The sequence below is a fragment of the Notechis scutatus genome, chromosome 5 (genome assembly GCF_049901735.1).
Source record: "Notechis scutatus isolate UNSWTSFEM ecotype Mainland chromosome 5, rNotScu1.2, whole genome shotgun sequence".
Taxonomy (NCBI): Eukaryota; Metazoa; Chordata; class Lepidosauria; order Squamata; family Elapidae; genus Notechis; species Notechis scutatus.
The window spans coordinates 57,475,018-57,496,379 of NC_142013.1; the positions used below are offsets into that span (position 1 = coordinate 57,475,018).

Sequence of the window (21,362 nt, forward strand, 5' to 3'; positions counted from 1 at the left end):
AACATGAATTACAACATGAAACTCAGTCAATTGAACATTTAGAAATGTATCACAATTATCACTGACAGGCTCTGATGGTTGATACGGGTTGCTGCCAGCATCCTAGGTATCGACTTTATTATTACTACTACTACTACTACTACTACTACTACTATTATTAATCGCACAGCCAGAAAGATGTTTAGACTGGGTTTGGCATTTTTGTCTATCTATCGAGGACCTGGGATAGGGAAATCTGTATATTTGATGGTGTTACAGATATTGCCGCAGGATGGAAGCTGTTCCAAGTAAAGCTGCCTTCTGCAATTGACTGATGGCAAATTTGTCAATGCCTATGGTGTTCAAGTGGTGCTCCAGTTGTTTTGGGACTGGACCCAAGGCGCCTATTACTATTGGTACTACCTTTGCTTGCCTTTGCCATAGTCATTTTATTTCTATTTGTAGGTCTTTATATATTTTTTTGTATTTTTTGTATTTTTATTTTGTACTATTATCATCATCATCTCTTTTATTCATTAATCATGAAACTCAGTCAACTGAACATTTAAAGATCTATCACAAATACCAGTGACTGGTGCTAATGGTTGATACGGGTTGCTGCCAGCGTCCTAGGTATCAACCAAGTATCTTCTTAAAATATACAATGTTCTGAGTAGTGCAGTTTTTTGCAGTTCCGCTGGTATTATTTCAGGAAGCTGCAATTTCTTGATGTATTTTGTAAAATTCTTGGACATCATCATCTTTATTATTGTTGTTATTGTTAATATTATATCTTCTTGCATGCATCTTATATTTGATTAAAAGCATAACGGTGATTTTTCCATAAATATATGGAAATAGGGCGGAAATGTTGTAGATATCAGTCCTTTGCATTAAAAAAGTGGGACCTAGGCTTGAAGGAAATAAGTTGGCAATATCAGCAGTTACATCATGAGAAAAGCAAAGAAGCAAATGACTGAAGAAGCATTACTGCACAGATTAAAATATGTGAACTCCTTGTACTGCCTTGTACTATCATCTATTTGCTTTATGAACACTAAATTGAATACTTGTCTGCCTTATGACAAAACTTTCAATAGAAAAGATTAAGTTGCCTATCTTGAAAGTGAAATCAAATACCATGTGACAAAAATACTTCAATATTGAAATAAGTATTTGCATACAATCATCACATTGAATAAATTCACCAGTCTACATCTGTAATTACACTAAACTATAATCAAACTTATGTCTCAATTTTCTGAATCATTTCGACATAACTGAAGTTTAGCAGTTTAAATGTTCAGATTTAATTTTAATAAATACCAATTACCTCACCCTTGAAAATAAACTGTTGAAGTATATTGGTTTGGTAAGAAGAAGCAGAAATGTAACTCTGATTTTTAAATTGAGCATTGATAAGGGAGAAATTCTTTTTTCTAAAACGTTTTTGCATATGTGCGCCTCAATAGGTAGTAGTACGTGACCAATTTTGTTCTGAAACCACACAAATATAAATTTGGTCAGTACATGGATGAAATACTATTTAAAAATCCCAGGTTGTAGACTAGTCTAGACTGGAAAGCTCAAAAAACATTTTGGAAGGTAATGGCAACCACTTCTGTTTGAATGCTAAGAAAGCTACATTGATGTGTGCAGGTATTAAGCATGACTTGAAGACATCTTTATATATAATAACTAAAACTCTATCCAGCTGTTAAAAGAGGGATCTGTTCCCCTATTAACACCTAATGTTAAAAGGGTACCTCTGTCAGATATTATTTTGTTTTTGTTTTTGTTTTGCTATTGTGAATACAGTTTCTTAAATCTGGTGAGAAAATCCATATGGCCTAGAAGACATATGCAGCCTACAAAGTAATTCTTGAGCAGTCTTTGAAACCTATTTTTTATCCTGCAGCTAAGATACAGCAGAACAGATAAAATGATTGGGGTTTTAATGAAGTGTAACATGGGAATTATTTTAATTTAAAAATGTTTCTATCAATCTATTTATTAAATTAGGAAACCTCCCAACTTCTACCCAAAATCCTGGGTGACATGCAGCATTAAAAATAGTCAGAATAATAAAAACAAGCAAAGATCAGTGTACGTCCAGTAAAAAAAAAATCATGTTGACAAACAGAACCCTAAAAGGGGACTCAATGCCTATGCAAACCCCCAGGGAAATTTCAAGGATTTTCAGGGTGGGAATCTTACGACTTGGAGGATGGGGGCAAGTTTCTATTGTAGGAAAACGGTCCCAACGCATGGCATTATTCAATTAATAGGACCCCAAAGGCATCCGTTCTATATAATTGTACAGGACAGGCGGAAACTGATGTAGACAGTCACTCAGATAAGTAGTTCTATGCCATGAACAGCTTTATAAATGGCAACTAGCATTCTAATATGCACCCAGAAGCCAAATGGTAAGCAAGAGTTATTTGGGCACATTGAGGCATTACTGCCTGTGCTATTGAAGTCTGAATCAGTTTTAACTTCTGGTATTCAAGAGCAATCTCACTCAGAGCACACTGCCACACTATAATGTGAGATGACTGCACATTAAAAACAGGGTGGATAAAAATTGATACTTTTATTAAAAAAAATTAAAAAATTAGATTTTTGAAAATTTAAATCGGATTTCTTTGATTTTTATCAAATTTATTTTAATAAAATGCTTTTGGAATAAAAATCTATCTAAAGATAGTATTCAATTTAAGATACATTAATAATTCAGTTTATTCAATATGAAATAGCGCTTAGTTGTGTAGCATGAGGCTGTATATTGTGCAATATTTACATTTTTAGTAAACTCAATGAATCCAAGCTCTGCAAGCTGAGATAACATGCACTGCATTGATGCATTCACACAATTTCACAGCAGAGATGACAGTTGCTCTTTAAAAATTATGATTTAAACTGAGTTGATTTAAATCAAGCCTTTTTACTAGTGATTTTAAATCATGATTTAAATTGATCTGATTTAAATCAAATCCACCCTGATTGAAGGTGTCCTAGATGGATCAATGCACAGCTCTCTTGGCCACAGCTGCTATTTGTTCTTCAAGTAGTCCTTCAGCCAGGACTGAAATTTCAGGGCTGCTGAATACTCACAGCTGTCTGGCCCTACTAGGGTTGACCCTGAGTATGTTCTTCCCTCTCCAGAACCGCCCAGCCTCTAAACACTGATAGAAGATATACAATTGCGCAAAGTGATAACACCAGATCCCAAACTGATGAATGACTTTCCCAATGGTTTTTATATAGATGTTAAAAACGTAAAGGGTGAGAGTGTCAAGCCCTGAGGCATTCCAGGTACGGGACTCTGGGCTTGACTTTTTACTCTTGTCAATATCAACTGGAATCACCACCACCCCAAAAAAAGAACCACCACTGCAACACTATGGCTTGACCACCACTGTAACACCACTTCTCTATAAAAAAGATTGGCTCTACCACATGAATTCAATATTACCCCTCAAGTGGAGAAAATGATTGAGAATGTGGTGGGGTTTATTACAGAATGCTATAAAGAAAGTAATATGTGAACTCCTTCAGTCAGGATTCATGCCTCAGCATGGAATCAGAATAACACTGGCCACAGTTGTCGATTGCTGATAATATGCTAACCAAGTCAGGTACTCTATAGGATGGAAATAGGGCCAACCAAGCCCCTCACCACCTCTGCAAGAAAATGCCATCAGGAACCAGAAAGTAGTTAAGTCACAATAAAAGCAAGTTCTCACATTACTCCAAACAATACTGAGGGGCCTGGCAGAGTCCACACAGGGCCACTGGAGGGAGAGGCCTCTGCGAAATGTAGCCCATCGTGTAAATTTATTTTTTGTTAAGTTGTCCATTTCATACAGTTGTCAAACTGCTTCTGCAAATTTTAACCCCCAAAAAAGAACTCTAATATTACTCTTTGCCACCTCTGTCTTAAATAATATTAAGTAAAAAATCATACCAATATTAACATTGAAACAAGTGTTCAATTAATGTTTAAACAAGTTCCATGAAAAGCCAAAACCTAGTAGATATGTTAAGGCAAACCTACCAGGCAAATTATATTAGTTAATTTTCATCATATGCAAATGAACACTACATTTGTTAAGTTTGGTATATATAAGGGTCTGACCAAAAAATCTCAGCTATCAAATTTCTCTAATGAAAACTGTATTCAATCATCATTTGATCAATAAGATACAAATTATAAGAAGCCCAGTGAACATTTGGAGCCATACATGGTGCTCCAAATTTACAAGTGAATGAAATTTTTCATTCTTTGCTATTAAGTAAGAAAAAAAGAGATACAGGATTTTTTCAAGAAGAAAGCTGCCATCAATGTCATTTGCTTTTTAATGTTATAGTTTGAGAACACATTTGTAAATTGTGAATTGGAACAATGTACATTTTTCATAAGATGAACAGGAATTCGAAGGGGAAAAACTTCAATGAACAATATCATAAAAACTATCAGGAGCAAAAGGCCAGCACATAGGTTTAGTTCGAATTAAACTGACTTATTACTATTGATGCCTATGTATATAAATCTACTCAACTAATGCTTAACACTATTTTGGCACTAGATAAAGGTAAATGGAATTCAAGAGGGGTTGGACATTTGTGGCTACAGAGACACTCTTAAGCTAATTAATCTTTTGACTCCACCATGTGATTCTGCCACTCCTCCTACAAAAACGTCCTGAAAGTATGTTTAAATCAGGGGTGGGATTCTACCAGTTCACACCTATTCGCAAGAACCGGTTGTTAACATTCTACGCAGTTTGGAGAACTGGTTGTTAGAAGAAATTAATGGCCTAATCCTGTAAGGAAGGCAGGAAGGAAACATTCTGGTGTTGCTTACAGAAACTGCCTCTCCGTTAACCCTTATTACATTCTTGGCAGGACTAGACTTCCTGTCTCTGGAACTTCTCTGGAGTTTTTTCCCCCTCCTTTGCTAGTACTTTGCTTGTGTGGAGTGACCATTCAAAGTTACAATGGTACTGAAAAAAGCGACTTATGACCGTTTTTCACACTTACGACTGTAAGTCATGAGAGGCCAGGCGAGGAGATGGTGCCTCGATGTGAGTGATATTGAGTTGGTCACGCCCAGCCAATAACATGACCACCAAGCCACGACCACCCAGTCACGACCACCAATTAAGCCATGCCTACAGAACCGGATGTTAAAAAAATTGAATCCCACCCCTGGTTTAAATTATCATTATTTGCCTCATTTTAATCTTATTATGTGACTCACTCAGAGCTCTGCTAAAAAGTACAAACCAAATGATCTGAATTGTAAATAAATTATGATCCTGGAAGAAGTACATTTAAAGAACAATCAACAGGAACACCTGCAATCTCACACGCTATCTTCTTAGCTCTCCGATCTTCATGATTCCCAAATATGTACATCATGGCTAATCATAGTTAATATAAATATAAATATATTAAATAAAAACATTTCAATTTATGCCCTCTTATTCTTATTTATCATAACTATAATTGATCTTTCTAATAATGATGTGGATAATGTCTGAAATTACACTATTATGGATAAATGGACCTTACTATGTACAAAGAGAACATATACAGGAATTGTGTCACCACAATAACTTATTTATTCAGTTTCTTTTCTTCTATATTTTTCAACCAAGCAGCTTTAAATTAGGCAGGGAAACATAGGAACTGAAAAGAGGACTTTTGAGAGAGAACTATGTACAGTAACTAAATATTCTCTTTCACAGGCAATTTCACTGTTATAGGCTAATGTCTGGATAGTTCTCACAATTTAGATTTTAAAGTAAACTTCAGCCATAAATGCTTGGGGCTGAGAAAAAAACAACCCCAATGAATTTTTACCTGCTGGCTGAAATTTCCCAACTTTATATCAGAACATATTTTAAAAAGACAAACAATAGATTCATTCTCTCTAATGTAAATATATGTAGCCAACTTTCTATTCCATTCTTTGAACCAGAAAAGTACATTTATTTTTGCAATTATACAAAAATATCAAAGCATCTCCATAATTTCAACTTATACTTAACATGTAATAATTGCTAAATGAGAACCATAAATTGATAGTACATTATGTACAGTTGCAAAGATGCATCCGAGGTACAGCAAGGCTCAAGGAGAGTACATGGGAGGCAATTGGGGAAGATGCACAAGGGTGGTGCCATGAGAGTGAGGGAGGGTGTGCAAGGAGGCATGGTAAGGGTTGGATCGATTTAAAAATTCCAATTTAAAATTCAGAAACTTTCTCATTGAACATATTGAATATTTCATATTCAAGATGGTGTCTTTCATTCATTTGGAAAACAAATAATTTTGAATATGTTTTTTACATACCCCTAAAATGATTGTGAGGAAAAAAGAGCTAATGGTCTTCAATCAAAGGCCTTTTAAAAACAAAGCTTGTAAACCGGATTAAATTCAAAACATTTGGGGTATTTCTACTCCTCACAATGATGAAGTGCTGCACATTATGTAAAAGTTCCAAGTAACACTTCCAAACAAATTAAAACTCTGAGGCGAATTTCTTCCTGAAAGTTTATTGGAAACATCATACTGGCACATCTGGGGAAAATCTGAATCTAGAAGCCTGCATTTTCCCCACCCAAGGTAAAACCCAAAGTTTCTTCCCCTACATCCATTGTTGCATGACATGGTCCAATCATCTCCACTTCTCAACTTCAACCAACCTTGATTATACCTTCCCAGGTGCCAGCTGGACGTCTTTGGCTCCCAATAGAAAGAATGTTGTTATAATATTGAAACCCCACTATCTACACTTCCCTGGTTTTGTTCCCACCGCTAGCTGGACCATCGGTGTGGCAGTCCTGTAGACTCTCTCATATGAAGACTATAGGGCTGATAGGCTTCCCCCCCTCAGCTGATGAGGACCTCCTGGAATGAGATAAAGGATAGGGGTTAGTTGTATATTCCCTAACCCCACCTTCTTCCTCCCAGCGGTCCCTTTGGCTTATTAGGGAATTTATCATGAAATTGCTTTAGTAATCTATCTGCTTTCACGTCCCAGCTTTTTACCCAGGTAGCTTCATATAAAGGGTAGCTCCTCCACTGGACCAAATATTGCAAGCGACCTCTGTGCATCTTAAGAGTCCAGAATTTTCTTGATCTCATAGTAGGTCTCTTCCTGTATTACAATCGGCTTAGGTGCCACTTTACCCTTTGGTCTTAATTGGGAATCTACAACTGGAACACCAGATGTATTTTTCCTAACAGTTGGGGAAGTTCTAGTTGGACTGAGTTAATCACTTTTACCATAGGGAAAGGTCCTAAAAACTTAGGTCCCAGTTTTTTACTAGCTAATTTTAGTTTAAGGTGTTTTGTAGACAGGTACACACAATCTCCCACTTGAAAGGTAGGTTGGAGAGCTTGGCGCTTGTCTGCTTGCTTCTTGTATGCTTTTGTCGTTTTAGCCAGGGCCTATTTTGTGTTTTCTCAACCCAATTTTAGCAAGTCCATCCATTTTGTCAGGGTCATGGACAAAGGTGGTTCTCTGGGCAGTTTGGGCATGGGGACGAACTCCATGCCACTAGTCACCTGGAAAGGAGTCAGTACAGTGCTATTGTGCATTGCATTGTTGTAGGCCACTTCTGCAAATGGTAGCAAGTCCACCTAATTGTCTTGTTGGTAGCCCACATAGCATCTCAAGTACTGCTCTACCATGGCGTTTGCATGTTCCACAGCTCCATTCGTGCTCGGATGAAAAGCCAAGCTAAGTCCCTGGGTCGACCCTATGGTCTTCAAGAACTCCCTCCAGAATTTCACTGTGAATTGTAATCCTCTATCTGAGATGACTCAGCGGGGAACTCCATGCAGTTGATATATTTTATGAACATCTTAGCCAATTTCCTAGCTGAAGATAATCCGGAGGAGGCAATAAAGTGGGCCTGTTTTGAGAACAAATTGACCATGGTCCAAATTACTGTGTTCCCTCCACTCTCCGGGAGTTGGGTGATAGGTCCTAAGGGCTTCCAGATTCTTATGGTCAGTCCAGACTTCAGTTTCTTCCCGCCTTTCAGAAGGTGTTGCCAGTTTAGTAGTGCCCATCTTACCACAAAAGCCTCTTTTCCCCACACTGCCCACTGTCACTCTGTGTCAGTGAGTTCACAGGATGTATAGGCACAGGGCTATAGGTTCCCTTGACAATTTCTTTGGAGTAAGACGGCTCCTACCACCACATCGCTGGTATCAGCTTGGATGACAAAGGATTGTTGAGGGTCGGAATGTTTAGTACCGGTTCTCTTGCAAATAGCTGCTTTAGTGTTTCAAATGCTCCCTGCAAGTGAGGTCCCACGGGGGGGGGGGTGTTTGCCCAGGGCGTGTCTTCGCCCTGGGCTTCGTTTTTAGGAGGTCTCTCATAGGTTTGGCAATTTTCGGAAAGGAGTAAAGTTTGCGAATCCCAGGAATCTTTGTAGCTGTCTGCAGGTGCTAGGGGACTGCCATTCTGACAGCCTGAACTTTGGCTGGGTCCATCCCTGTCTCCTCGTCTGACACTCGGTAGCCTAGGTAATCTAGCTGAGAGTGGTGAAATTCACATTTTGACAGCTTGACATATAGGTTTGCCGCCAAAAGCTTCTCAAGTACCTGATGGACTAGGGGTATGTGGTCCTCCATGGTCTCGGTAAAAATGAGAATGTCATTCAGGTAGACGAGAACCCCCTTGTAGATGCAGCATTTTGTTTTATCAGTTTCATAGCATACAACTGGGGTGGCTTAGCATACAGTTTGGGTTTGGGAAGTTTGGCCCCAGGGATGATTTCGATGGCACAATCCGTTGCATGGTGGGGGGGGGAGGGCATTGCATTCGGTCTCACTGAACACTTCAGCGAGGTCCTGGTATTCCCTAGGAATCTTTCCAGCTTCTGGGATCTGTTCAGAGGTGGCCACCAGTTGTTCTGGTGGAGCCCTGGGGGGAGTTTCCTGTGTGGTCGATGCCTCTGTTTGCTGGTGCGGAGAGGGGTAGGAACCTCTTGCTATCCTCAGCCTCTGGCTGCCTCCTCTTCATGGTCAGGCCCCACTTGTCTAGCCAAGAGAGCTCTAGTATGACCGCCTGTCATTTTGGGAGCTATTACAAATCTAACTAATTTCCAGTGGTCTGCTAGCTGCAGCCTCACTGGTTCGGTTAAGTGGGTGGTGTGCCTCCCTCAATAGGGACCCATCAACTTGTTTAAACTTAATTGGGTGGGTCAATTTCTTTGCTCTGATGCCTAGTTTCAGAACCGTGGGCAAGTTAATCAAACATCTGGTACAGTCTGAGTCTATCAGAGCTTCAAATGTACTGAGTCCCTACTTTTGGGGCAGTGAGGTGTATTGGGAAGGTGAAAAGGTGGATAGGTTCACTCACCATCAGGTCCTTTTCCCCCTCATCTTCACTGTCATAGGGTTCTGAGGATTGGTCATCGGTGGGTCACTGTGGGTCCCCCCCCCTTCAGCATGGTAGGGGGGGACATTCACAATCTGGAGGGCTTTTCGGGACTTGTTGGCAGCACGCCTGGGGCCCCATTCCAGTTGTGCCCTGGCTGGTAGTTTTGGCTTGGACTTCAGGGTCGGACTTGCGCAGGCTGAAGCAAAATGGCCTACCCCTCTGCATCTATACCATTTCAGCTGGCCTCAGGGGAGGGTTGGTGTTGTGGCTGGCTGGGCTGCCACAGCTTCCCATCGGCCAGATGGTCTCCGATCTGGTTGTCCTCTCTCTCTAGGATCTGGCTGCCTCCGCATGTCATTTGCTGGCAAGCTGCTGTCAAACTTAATCGCCACTTGAAACCAGTCAGAGAGTTGGTTAGGAATGTCCCGATAGATGGTGGTTTGGCTAATCTGCTTATCCAGGCTTTCTCTGAAAAAGTGGGCTAGTAACTCCTCTGGGCAGGGCGGTAGCTTCCCTAGCTGACCCTTCTGAACTCACAAATGTGTTCTTTAATGGGTTGCCGCCTTTGCTTTAAACTCTGGATCTCATCCCCTGCATACTGGTCATCCTCCGCTTCTTTGAACCTGGTTTCCAGTTCTTGCAGGAATTTGTCGACATCCTGCAGTTGGGGGGCTCTCCTCTTATTGAGGGCTGCCAACCACTCTTTTGCTTCTCCCTCCAGTCCCATGGCAATGGCATTCATCATGGCTCTATGAGATGGGTAGAGGTGCCCATAGCAGTCTAAATGGAATCCAGCAGAGTTAAGTAATAGAGCCAGTTGATCTGGGTCTCCATCAAATGTTCTCCTGAATCGGGGCATCTCGTTTAATCAGTGGGAGTACCAGAGGAAGAGAAGGAGGCCACTACTGGGGTATCCACCAAAGGGACCGCAAGGGTAGAAGCTAAGGCTGGTCCTACATTGTAGAAATGCCGATCTTGTGATGAAGGCCTGAGTCCAGCAGCAGGGGTAGCACATTGTTCTTTAACAAGATCCAAAAATAACAGAGGAGAAGGGAGACCTATGTGGACCACAAGTTTAGAGAAAAGAGTATCCCCTTAGGTTGGAAGATCCCTCTGGGATTCAGGTGCCACCTCCTCCATAGTCAATTGGGCAGTGACCAAAGCCTTCTGTAATAGGGGTTTAAATAAGGCTGGCTTAAAGACCGCCAGTGAGGGGGGCTGTCCTTGAGGAAACTTTCTGCCTCAGACATACATGGGTCTCTGATCTCACCCTCCTCCTCCTCTGACCCAGAGGAGTGGCTATGCTCTGAGGGGAGTGAGTAATCCTTTTCCCTATAATCCCCCCAAATCAGATTGAGTAGAGGGCCCACCAACTTCCTGAGGCCTATGGTATTCCCAGTGTCTGGGAGGGCCCCTAAAGAGGGATTGGGGAACCAATCTTGTCCACCACCACCCAGAGGGCAAAGGAATTGTTGGAAGCCCTCTGCTAATCCTCATTGAATGGCAGAAGAAACTACTAGGGAAATATCAGAGAAAACACTGCCTGATTGGGCTTTTGCAGAGCATAGGGCAGCAGCAGTGGGGGGTGAAGGTAGCTTCAGACCTATGTCTAATGCTACCCTGAGTGGGCTGGTTGGAAGGTGGAATTGTAGAGGAATTGTAGAGGCCTGTAGGACCCCTTCCTCCTCTGGCACCATAGGAGACCAGGATAAAAAATAGTGGACCCCCTCTTCCCTGGGCCCCACAAGTTGGCCAACCTGAGCTTCCATTGGGAAGGAAGCTTGCTGCAAACGTCTCCTCATTTGATCCAAGGTTTTTGCAAACTGCCTCTCGAGCACCGCATGCCTTCTTTTTTTTGCCTTTAGTTCAGCTTGGGAAACTTTTTTTAAAAAATTTATTATTATTATTATTATTATTATTATTATTATTATTATTATTATTATTATTATTATTATTATTATTATTTTACATCGTAAAACATCATGGTATCAACAACGTTCTTGACATCTATATAAGATTTTGATTTAAATATCATAATACATTATATTGCGTTTATCTACTATTAATATCTTTAACTATAATTACTATTCTTATATTTTTATATAGTTTACAAAAGTTTATTTTACTGTCTTAAGGGTTGTTTCAATTAACATTTTTGTCTCACTTCTTGGTTCTGTTTGTTAGCCATTTATACCAATTGTTCCAAATTGTAAATAATTCAGAGTCGTCTTTTTCTTTCAATTTCATTGTTAGCATATTCATCTCAGCACTTTCTGTTACTTTGTGTATTATTACCCTGTTTCTCCAACAATACGGCCTCCCCCAATAGGAAGTCCCAGCATGTTTTATAGGCATGAAATGAAATTAAGCCCCTCCCCCCAAATTAAGGCCTATATTAAAACATGCGAAATGGGGGGGGATGGCGGGGGCTTGCTGCGCCGTTTGGAGCAACGCCGCGGTGTTTGGCGCAGCCACATGGCGTTTGGCGCAGCCACGCGTGGCCAGCCAGGGCTTCTCCCTGTAACCGGAGCCTGGTGGAGACACTCGGCTTCAGGTGCAGCTTCCCTGGACAGCAGGTCCGGCAGAGAGAGCCCGAAGCCGCCCATCCTTTCCACCCCTCACCCAGCCCATCCCTGTCCCCACGCATCTCCAAACTCACCGGCAGCTCCAAATGCTGCAGCGGCATGGGCATCGGGCAGAGGCGCTCACTCGGCGGGGCTCAGCTCGGAGGACGCGGCGCGGGCTGTCGCCTTGCCTCCCTGTCCACGGATGGGTGAGCGCTATCACTGCTTTGGGTGGCCTCTCCCAGTGGCCCCTTCAGGGTCGGGTTGGAGGGACTTGGGAAGGAAGCCAAGCTCGAGTCAGCCCGGTTCTCTTGCTTGGCAGGCGGGTGCGCACCAGCGGCTCGCTTTCCTGGCTCTGCCAACCCTGCCCGGCTCCAGCGCGGCCCTGGCGGGATGAGTGGAGGGTCCGGCGGGGAAGCGCTTGCTGCTTTGGCCAGAGCTCCACCGCCGGGGAGGAGGCCCCACCTGTCAACTGCGCTGGGCACCCCAGGCGAAGCTCTTTGTGCTCTGCCCGGCGCCAGGCAGGGATGGCGGCTGGGCACTTCTCCTGGGGTGGGCTGATCCTGCGCTGTGGCCCCAGGAGATTCGCCTCCCCATGTGGGGTTGGGCTGCCCTCTTGGGCAGGGCAGGCTTTGTCGTACCGATAGTAGGGCGTCGTTTTTAAAAGAATGGGCTTTGCCTTCGAACGATGCCCGGGAAGGCGGCGACAGGAGCGCCTGAAGCCGAGTGTCTCCGCCGGGCTCTGGTTGCAGGAAGGAGCCCTGGCCGACCCCGCATGGCTGCGCCAAATGCTGTGTGGCTGCGCCAAACACCACAGCGTTGCTCTAAATGCCGCGGCAGCACGGGGAGAAGGGAAAGCAACGGTGGCGGAAGGGGGAGAAGGGAAAGCAACGGTGGCGGAAGGTCTCCCGATACAAAGTGCCCCACCAACACCGAGGTCAACATCCAAGCCGTCGCTGCCCGCCTGCCCGAGGATGCAAGGGGGGGAATTAAATCACCCCCGAAAAGACGGCCTAGCTGTTTTTTGGGGGCTCAAAAAAAAATAAGACCCGGCCTTATTATATGAGAAACACGGTAGTTCTTCATTGGGGGTATTTGGTGTTTTCCATACCTGCACAAAGGCTATTCTGGCGGCTGTTATAATATGTAACACTAGGTATTTTACTTCTTTCAGTAGTCTTTCTTTAATGATTCCTAATAGGAAGGATTCCGGTATGAGCTCAATCTGATAGCCAGTGATCTTTTTTAATCAATTTTTAATTTGAATCCAGTATGTCCTGGCCTCGGGGCACATCCACCACATGTGATAAAATGTACCATCAACTTTTTTGCACTTCCAACATTTAGGACTCATATTAGAGTAGATTTTTTCCAATCTTGTTGGGGCTAAATACCATCTATAAAACATTTTATATATGTTTTCTTTGTATGTTGCAGATACCGTTAATTTATAATTTATATTCCATATTTTTTCCCATTCCTCTAATTCTATAGTGTATCCAAAATTCTGTGCCCATGCAATCATTGTACTTTTGACTATTTCCTCTTCCATTTTAAAATCTAATAAATATTTATATATTTTAGTTATAAGTTTTTGTTCCGGTCCCATTAATATTTTGTCTAGTTGGTTCTGCCCTTTGTCAAATCCAAAATCTTTTGAGTCTTTTTTATATTTATTTTGAATTTGCAAATATGGCCACCAATCGATTATAATTCTATTTTCCTTCAGTTTTTGGTTTGATTTTAATTTCCCTTGACTATCTAATAGTTCTTCATAGCTTACCATTTTCCGTAGGTCTAATCTATTTGGATGTATTATGGCTTCCATAGTTGACAGCCATCGTGGGATTTCTGTAGTGTTTACCTTTGATTTTTTTCCAAATTGTAATCAATGAGTCTCTTATTAGGTGTTGACTGAAATAGGTATATTACTTTTATTTTCCCACAAAAATGCATGCCAACCTTTCAAGAGGTCATGTCCTTCTAATGTTAAGATTCTCTTGTCTCTTAATTTAATCCAATCCTTTATCCAACTCAACCCCGCTGCCTGGTAATAAAGCTCCCATTCTGGTAGTCCAAGACCACCTTTGCTCCTATTATCTTGTAATAGTTTCATTTTAATACGTGGCCACTTGCCCAACCAGACGAACTTGGATGTCATTTTATTTAGTTCTATAAAAAAAGATTTCCCTAATTTAATTGGAATCATTTGGAATAGATATATTAGTTTTGGTAAGGTATTCATTTTCAACGTTGCTATTCTTCCTAATATAGACAGTTTCAATTTGGCCCATAATTCCAATTCTTTTTTGATTTGTTTAATCAGTTTAACATAATTGCCCTCTTTTAATGAACATCTGGGTGATATCCAAATTCCCAGGTATTTTATATTTTTTACTATTTGCAGTCCTATTGTGTTTTCTAATTCTACTTTCTGTTTTGTTGTAGTTTTTGACTATCATCTTAGTTTTCTTTTTATTTATTTTAAATCCTGCTGCTTCCCCAATTTTTTCTATTTGTTGCAACAATATTGGTCCCGAATTCATTGGATCTTCCACTATAAATACCAAATCATCAGCAAATGCCTGAACTTTATATTCCTCATTTCTAATCTTAATTCCATAAATCTCTGGGTTTTGTCTGGTTGCAGCTAGCAACACTTCTAAAGACAAGATAAATAATAGAGGCGATAATGGACACCCTTGTCTCACTCCTTTTGCAATTTCAAAATCTTCAGTACGATATCCATTTAATAATACACTTGCTTTTTTATTTGAGTATATTTCTTGTAGTTATTTTTCTATATTAGTGCCAAAGTTCAGCTTTTTAATTTGATATAGCATGAATTTCCAATTAAGATTGTCGAATGCTTTTTGTGCATCTAAAAAAATTAAAGCTGCCTGTTTTTCTGGGTGAACTTCATAGTATTCAGTCGAATTTAGTACTGTCCTAATATTGTTTTTAATTTGTCTATTTGGCAGGAAACCATTCTGGTCTGTGTGTATCAGTTCACTCAAAATTGGTTTCATTCTTTCTGCTAATATTGTCATAAATATCTTATAATCCGTATTTAGCAATGAGATTGGCCTATAGTTCACAATTAGTTGTTGATCAGTGCCATCTTTTGCAATTAAGGAGATGTATGCCTCGGACCAGGACCTCGGAAGTCTAGCTTGCATTAATGCCTCATTATATAGTTCCAGCAATATTGGTTCAAATATTTCAGATAAATTTTTATATAGTTCGCCTGATAGACCATCCGGGCCTGGTGTTTTATTATTTTTTTGTTTTTGTATCGCCTTTTGTAACTCTGTTAATGTTATTTCTTTATTAAGTACTTCTCTGTTTTCTTCTGAGATTGGGCTCAGGCCGTTTCCCTCCAAGTAGTATCTAATGTTTTCTTCCCTAACATCTTCTTGCTTATAAAGCTCACCAAAATACCTTTGCGCAATTCTCTTTTTCTCCTCCGTCTGATAATACACTATCCCTTCCTCATCCTTGAGTTGCTGAATTAGTCTTTTCTCTTTCTCTATTTTTAATTTATGGGACAACCACCTTCCCGATTTATTTGCTGATTCAAAGAAATTATGTTTAAGATTTTTTAAGTTACGTGCATTTTCCTCAATATCTATCAAATTTAGTTCATGTCTAATCATCCCTATTTCTTTCTTAACTTCCATATTCTTTGGGTCTTTTTGGAGCTCATATTCAATTTTTTTTAATCCTTTCTTGTAATTCGTTCTGTTTCTTCCATTTTTCTTTATTTTTCTTAGCTATATGGGCTATTGATATGACTCTCACGAAGGCCTTTGTAGTGTCCCATAAATTTTGTAAACTAGTAATGTTGTTTTAGATTAACCTTAAAGAATGTTTCTAACTCATTTTTAATTCTTGAGATATATTCTTTTTCCTTTGTTATTTGTGAATTTAATATCCATCTCCTTTTCCTTTTACTATGTCCTTTCCATGTAATTTTAACCGGACTATGGTAAGCCCATTTATTAGGCATTATCTCTACTTCACTAATGTCTTTCTCGATTGCCCCATTAACCCATACCATATCGATTCTGGGCCATAATTTTTGTGGACTAGAATAAAACGTATATTTTTCTCATTTGGATTCCTCTTCCTCCGTATATCTTCCAAATTGGTCTCATGTGTTAAATCAAAAAATTTTTTTGGTAAAATTCTCTTTTTTTTCTTCCTAATCCTTTCCATACTAATATAGTCTTTTTTAACATCAACAATGGCATTAAAGTCCCCCATCAAGCAAATATTTTCTTCACCTACACCAGGGGTGGGCAAACTTTTGGCTCGGGGGCCGCATTGACTTTTAAAATTTGACAGACGGGCCGGTCAGCACAAGATTTTTGGGGAATCGCACCCCCACCCTTCCCCCTTCTCCTCCTTCCCCTCCCCTCGGAGGCCCCTGAGTCAGGAGTTGCTACCGCCCGGCGCGACTCAGCGCGGCTCCAGTCCCGCATTGCCTCGGGAAGGGAAAGGCAAAAAGGAAGAGCCGCGGCGGTGCTTTGCAACGGGAGCAGCGGCACCGAGGCTCAGGCTCAGCGGCTCCTGGTTTTGCCTTTTCCTTCCCAAGGCAACGTGGGACTGGAGCCGCACGGAGCTGCGCCGGCGGTAGCAACTCCTGACAGCCCCAGCCAGACACCTGAGCGGAGCCCGGGCGAAACTGCCTTTTGCTGCTGCCAGACCACCGCCGGGTCGCCTCCTCCAAGCAGCCCGCCCGCCCGCCGGCTTCCCTCCACCACGCGGCTCGGGGTCAGGCACGAGCGCCCGTGAGTTAAAGGAAGCCGAAAGTTGCTGGGAAGTTGCTCGGGTGCTGGGAGCAGGCTTTTAAAGTGCCGCCCAAGCAAAGTTTAAGCAGCCCACCCGCCCGCCCGGGCGGAACCCTTCCTGCTCCTCAGCAGGAAGATGCTCCAGCCTGCAAACTTTGCCTTTGCAAAGTTTAAGCCTGAAGCCCCAGAAACCAAGCAACTTCCAGCAACTTTCGGCTTTCTTTTAACTTGCAGGCGCTCGTGCCTGGTGGAGGAAGCCGGAGCCTCCTCCAAGCAGTCCGCCCACCCGTCCGCCCGGGCTTCCCCTCCGCCACGCGACTTGGGGCCAGGCGCGGCGCCAGAGTTAAAGGAAGCCGAAAGTTGCTGGGAAGTTGCTCAGGTTTCCGGGGCTTCCAGGGCTTCCAAAGTTTGCAGGCGGGAGCGTCTTCCCGCCGAGGAGCGGAAGGGTTCCGCCCGGTGGGCGGGCGGTCTGCTTGAGCGGGCTGCCATGCGGCTCGGGCGAGGCGCAAGCGCCCATGCGAGTTAAAAGTTGCTGGGAAGTTGCTCGGGTGCTGGGAGCAGGCTTTTAAAGTGACGCCCGAGCAAAGTTTAAGCCTGGAAGCCCCGGAAATCCGAGCAACTTCCCAGCAACTTTCGGCTTCGCTTTTAACTCGCTGGTGCTCGCTCACCTCCCCGAGCCGCACGGCAGCCCGCTCCAAGCAGCCCGCCCGCCCGCCGGTGGAACCCTTCCCGCTCCTCGGTGGGAAGACGCTCCAGCCTGCAAACTTTGCCTTTGCAAAGTCCTGGAAGCCCTGAAAACCGAGCAACTTCCCAGCAACTTTCGCCGTTTTAACTCGCGGGCGCTGCGCCTGCCCCGAGCTGCACAGGGGAGGTGAAGCCCGAGCACCGCCGGGTTGCCTCCTCCAAGCAGCCCGCCTGCCTGCCCGCCCGCCGGGCTTCCTCCGCCGCGCAGCTCGGGGCAAGGCGCGAGCGCCCGTGAGTTAAAACGGCGGAAAGTTGCTGGGAAGTTGCTCAGGTGCTGGGAGCAGCCTTTTAAAGTGCTGCCCGAGCAGGACCGCCGAGCTGGGAAACGGGGCACCAAGGCAGGGCAAGGCTCCACCAGTAGCGGCCTAGCTTTAGGTGGCTCCAAGCAGCCCGCCCGCCCACCGGGTGGAACCCTTCCCGCTCCTTGGCGGGAAGACGCTCCAGCCTGCAAGCTTTGCCTTTGCAAAGTTTAAGCCTGGAAGCCCCGAAAAAAAGGGGATCGGCGGGACTCACCTTCGGAGAGGTCGCACTCGAAGGTGATTTCGAACTCCCAGCCGAGGCCTTTGCAAATTTCTTTCTTTCCTACCCCTAGATCGCTCCGCACTGTTTTGCAGCTTTGGGGGCCCGCGCGCACAGGGCAATACGCCACGCCCAGCGACTTTTTTCAGGGGCGGGCCGGATTGGACAGACCAATGGCAGTGCTTTTTTTCAGGGGCGGGCTGCATTGGACAGACCAACGGGCCGAATGTGGCCCCGGGCCGTAGTTTGCCCACCCCTGACCTACACTAATTATTTTATCATACAGTCCCTTATCAAACTTCTTCTGGTTATCATTAGGGGCATATATCCCCACTAATAGTAATTGTTTTTGATGTAAATTAATTTGTATCATTAAAATTCTGCCTTGTTCATCTGCATAGATTTTTTTTTGCATTTATCCCTTTTTTTTTAACGTAAACTGCTACCCCCCCCCCTTTTCTTTTGATCCGCCAATGCTGTAAATAATACACCCAACTTGGGATATTCTATATATATTTTTATGCTGTTTTTGGATATGTACCTCCTGTAGGCATATAATATCAATGTTTTGTTTAGATAATTTGGTTAATATTTGTTTCCTCTTGATCTGGGAGTTTAATCCATTGATGTTTATTGAGAGTAATTTAATCTCTTCTTCCATTGTTAATTCTGGGTCTACCAAAATCTTCTGTTTGTTCTTGCTTCTCTTTGGGGTCTTGTTCTTAGTCCTTCTCTCCGTGGGTATTCTCTCTTTTCTTTGCCTCTCTCTTCTTGGTCCGTTTCCTGTATTCCATGTTGCTGATATTCTTGTTGGTCCTCCTGACTCTTGCTTTCTAACTCTTCTTTACCGCTCCCCTCTTCCTCTGTTTCCATCAACTGATTGTAAAGTTCTTGCACCTTTTCAATACTATCAATTTTTACTCTTCTTTCTTGCCACGACACCAGCATTCCTTCAGGGACCAGCCATCAGAACCAGATGTTTCGTTTATTCAAGAGTATCGCCAGAGATATGTAGTCCTTCCTCAACTCTCTTACCCGCCTCAGAATTTGTTTCAAGGTTGTGATCTCTTTTTCTTTATACACCATTGGCTCGTCCTTTGTGATTCTATATACAATATCTCTTACATTTTTTCTGGCGAACCTGATGTGGCCTCTCCAGGCAGCTTGTTTCATCTGGCGTAGTTTGTATGGATTCGGTAGACCTCATCTAATTCTTTCACTATTTCCTGCTGGTCCCTTTGCAATGCCTCTGCTATTAAGTGGGACATTATGTCTCCCAGGTCTTCATCTTTGGATTCCAATACATTTTGAAACCTCAAATAGAATGCTGCACGTTCCATTTCGAGATAGCTAATCGAATCTTCTAAGTCTCTGTTCGTCTCTATTACTTTCCTATCCATCCTTTCCAATCTCTTATCTGTTTGTTCAGCTTTAGTTTCTATATTCTTTGTTCATTCTTCTCCAGTGTCTGTTGGATCACTCCCATCTTCTCCTCTAAATTTTGAATCTTACCCTTCATTTCTTCCATTTCCGTCTTCATATCTGTATGGTTATTAACCATTGTTTCCTACATTTTAAGCATCGTTTCCTGAATAGCTTTAATGTTGCTTGCATTGTCTGCATGTTGGCCGCGTTGCTCATCTTTTCCGTATTCAACATTCCTTCTATTGTTTTTTGGCCCGCTGGAGATGCAATAGACATTGATGAACCAGACATCGGTTTTTTTCCCTTTCAGGTTCGCTGTTGTAGTACTGGTCATATTCCTAACTTTATTGTAGATATCTTCCCACTTTAACATTCACTATTTAATTTTTCTTTTGTTACTAGTTCTATTCAGTAGTTTCCCTTAGAATATAAATATCTTTTCCCACTTATGATATTGTAAATTATTCAGATTTGATTCAATCTTTTATAGAATGTGAAACTAACAGAATCACCAAAATTAAAGAAGATAAAGAAGGGAGAGAGCTAAAGGGATGACAGGAAGGATAATATCAAAATGAGAGAGAAAAGAAACAGTGTAATATAATATCCTAAAATATACTTGCTGTAAATTGTTCTTATACAACTATTTTATATTACTATATTATGGTATATCAACTGTATTCTTTATCTTTAATTGTAAAGTTCGGTTTCCTTTAAAAAATTCTATATTCCACTTCTTATATAGATGAACTTATTTCATTAGTTGTTAATAATCAATCAATCAATAATCATCAAAATAGTATTTCACCAGTTTTCAGTTTCATATCATTTAAACTTTTAAACTCTTAATAAATTCAATCAAACCTTAATCAAAATGTTATTTCATTAATTATATTCTATGAAAAGAAGCCCAGTAATAATCAATCACTTTCCTTACCTTGTCCGTTCATGTTTTGTTTAGTCACGGTCTGTTACATCAGCTTCTCTTCTCTCTGTATAATCTCAAAATGTCACTTCCGTTCTTGAGTTTAGTCCTGTCTCTTACTTTTTTTTCCACTGTTCTTCTTTTACAAGTCACAGATCCATCAGGTTAAACTCCAAATTCCTAGATAATCAGTCTAAATCAACTCCAAATTTTTCAGAAAAAGTCCAAGACACCAGTCAATCTTTAATTAACTAAATCAGCTTTGATCTCTGTCTTAAGAGTTCCTTGCTTTCACCGCCGGATCGCCATTTTCCTTCGGACTTTCGTCCTCTTATTTAAGACTCACAGTTCTGCCGTCTCTCTCTGCTGTTTCTCTCCTCGACTTTCACTTTCCGCCTCCTTCACTCCAAGTTCAACCTGTCAATTGATGCCAAAAACGCTGTTCATGCTCTGGTATCTTCCTCATTGGGCTAAAGCGCTGCGACTTCGGTCTGCCATTGAGATGACCGATCACTCACTCGTCGGAGCAAATGAGGTCTCCCTCGAAGCTGTCAACAGCCGCCACTGTCAAACTTCTCCTCGGGCTTCCTCACACCTTCGTCTTCCCCTCCAGGGTCTACGTGCCCCTCACCGGGGCCTCCAAACGCACAGATTGGGGATGAAAGAGCAGAGCTTGCTCTTCTCTCCCCACCCCGCCGCAGCGCTGCAACCGGAAGTCAGCTTGGGAAACTTTCTTTGGAGCGAAGGCTTTGGCCCTGATTTTTGCCGCTGCTTCCCTTTGGCTAACTGGACACGCTGCCTCTTTCTTTTTTTCTTCTGGGCCAGGAGGGATGTGCCTCTGATCTAGAGGCTTCTATCCGCTTGGAGGCCTCCACGATCCAATAAGGGGTACACAAGAGGTGCTGGGAGCAACCCTCAATATGTGTCTCCTGATCTCACTGGGATAGCTCTCTCAGACAAAAAAGCAGCAAATTGTGACAAGATAAGCTAAAACGATTCTGGCC

General features: G+C 42.4%; 1 protein-coding gene across 10 annotated transcripts in view; it reads right to left on the reverse strand.

The window, feature by feature from the left end:
• Nucleotides 1–21,362, reverse strand: part of KDM6A (lysine demethylase 6A) — a 219,311-nt gene that overhangs the window by 176,145 nt on the left and 21,804 nt on the right. The gene's annotated exons all lie outside the window — the stretch shown is intronic.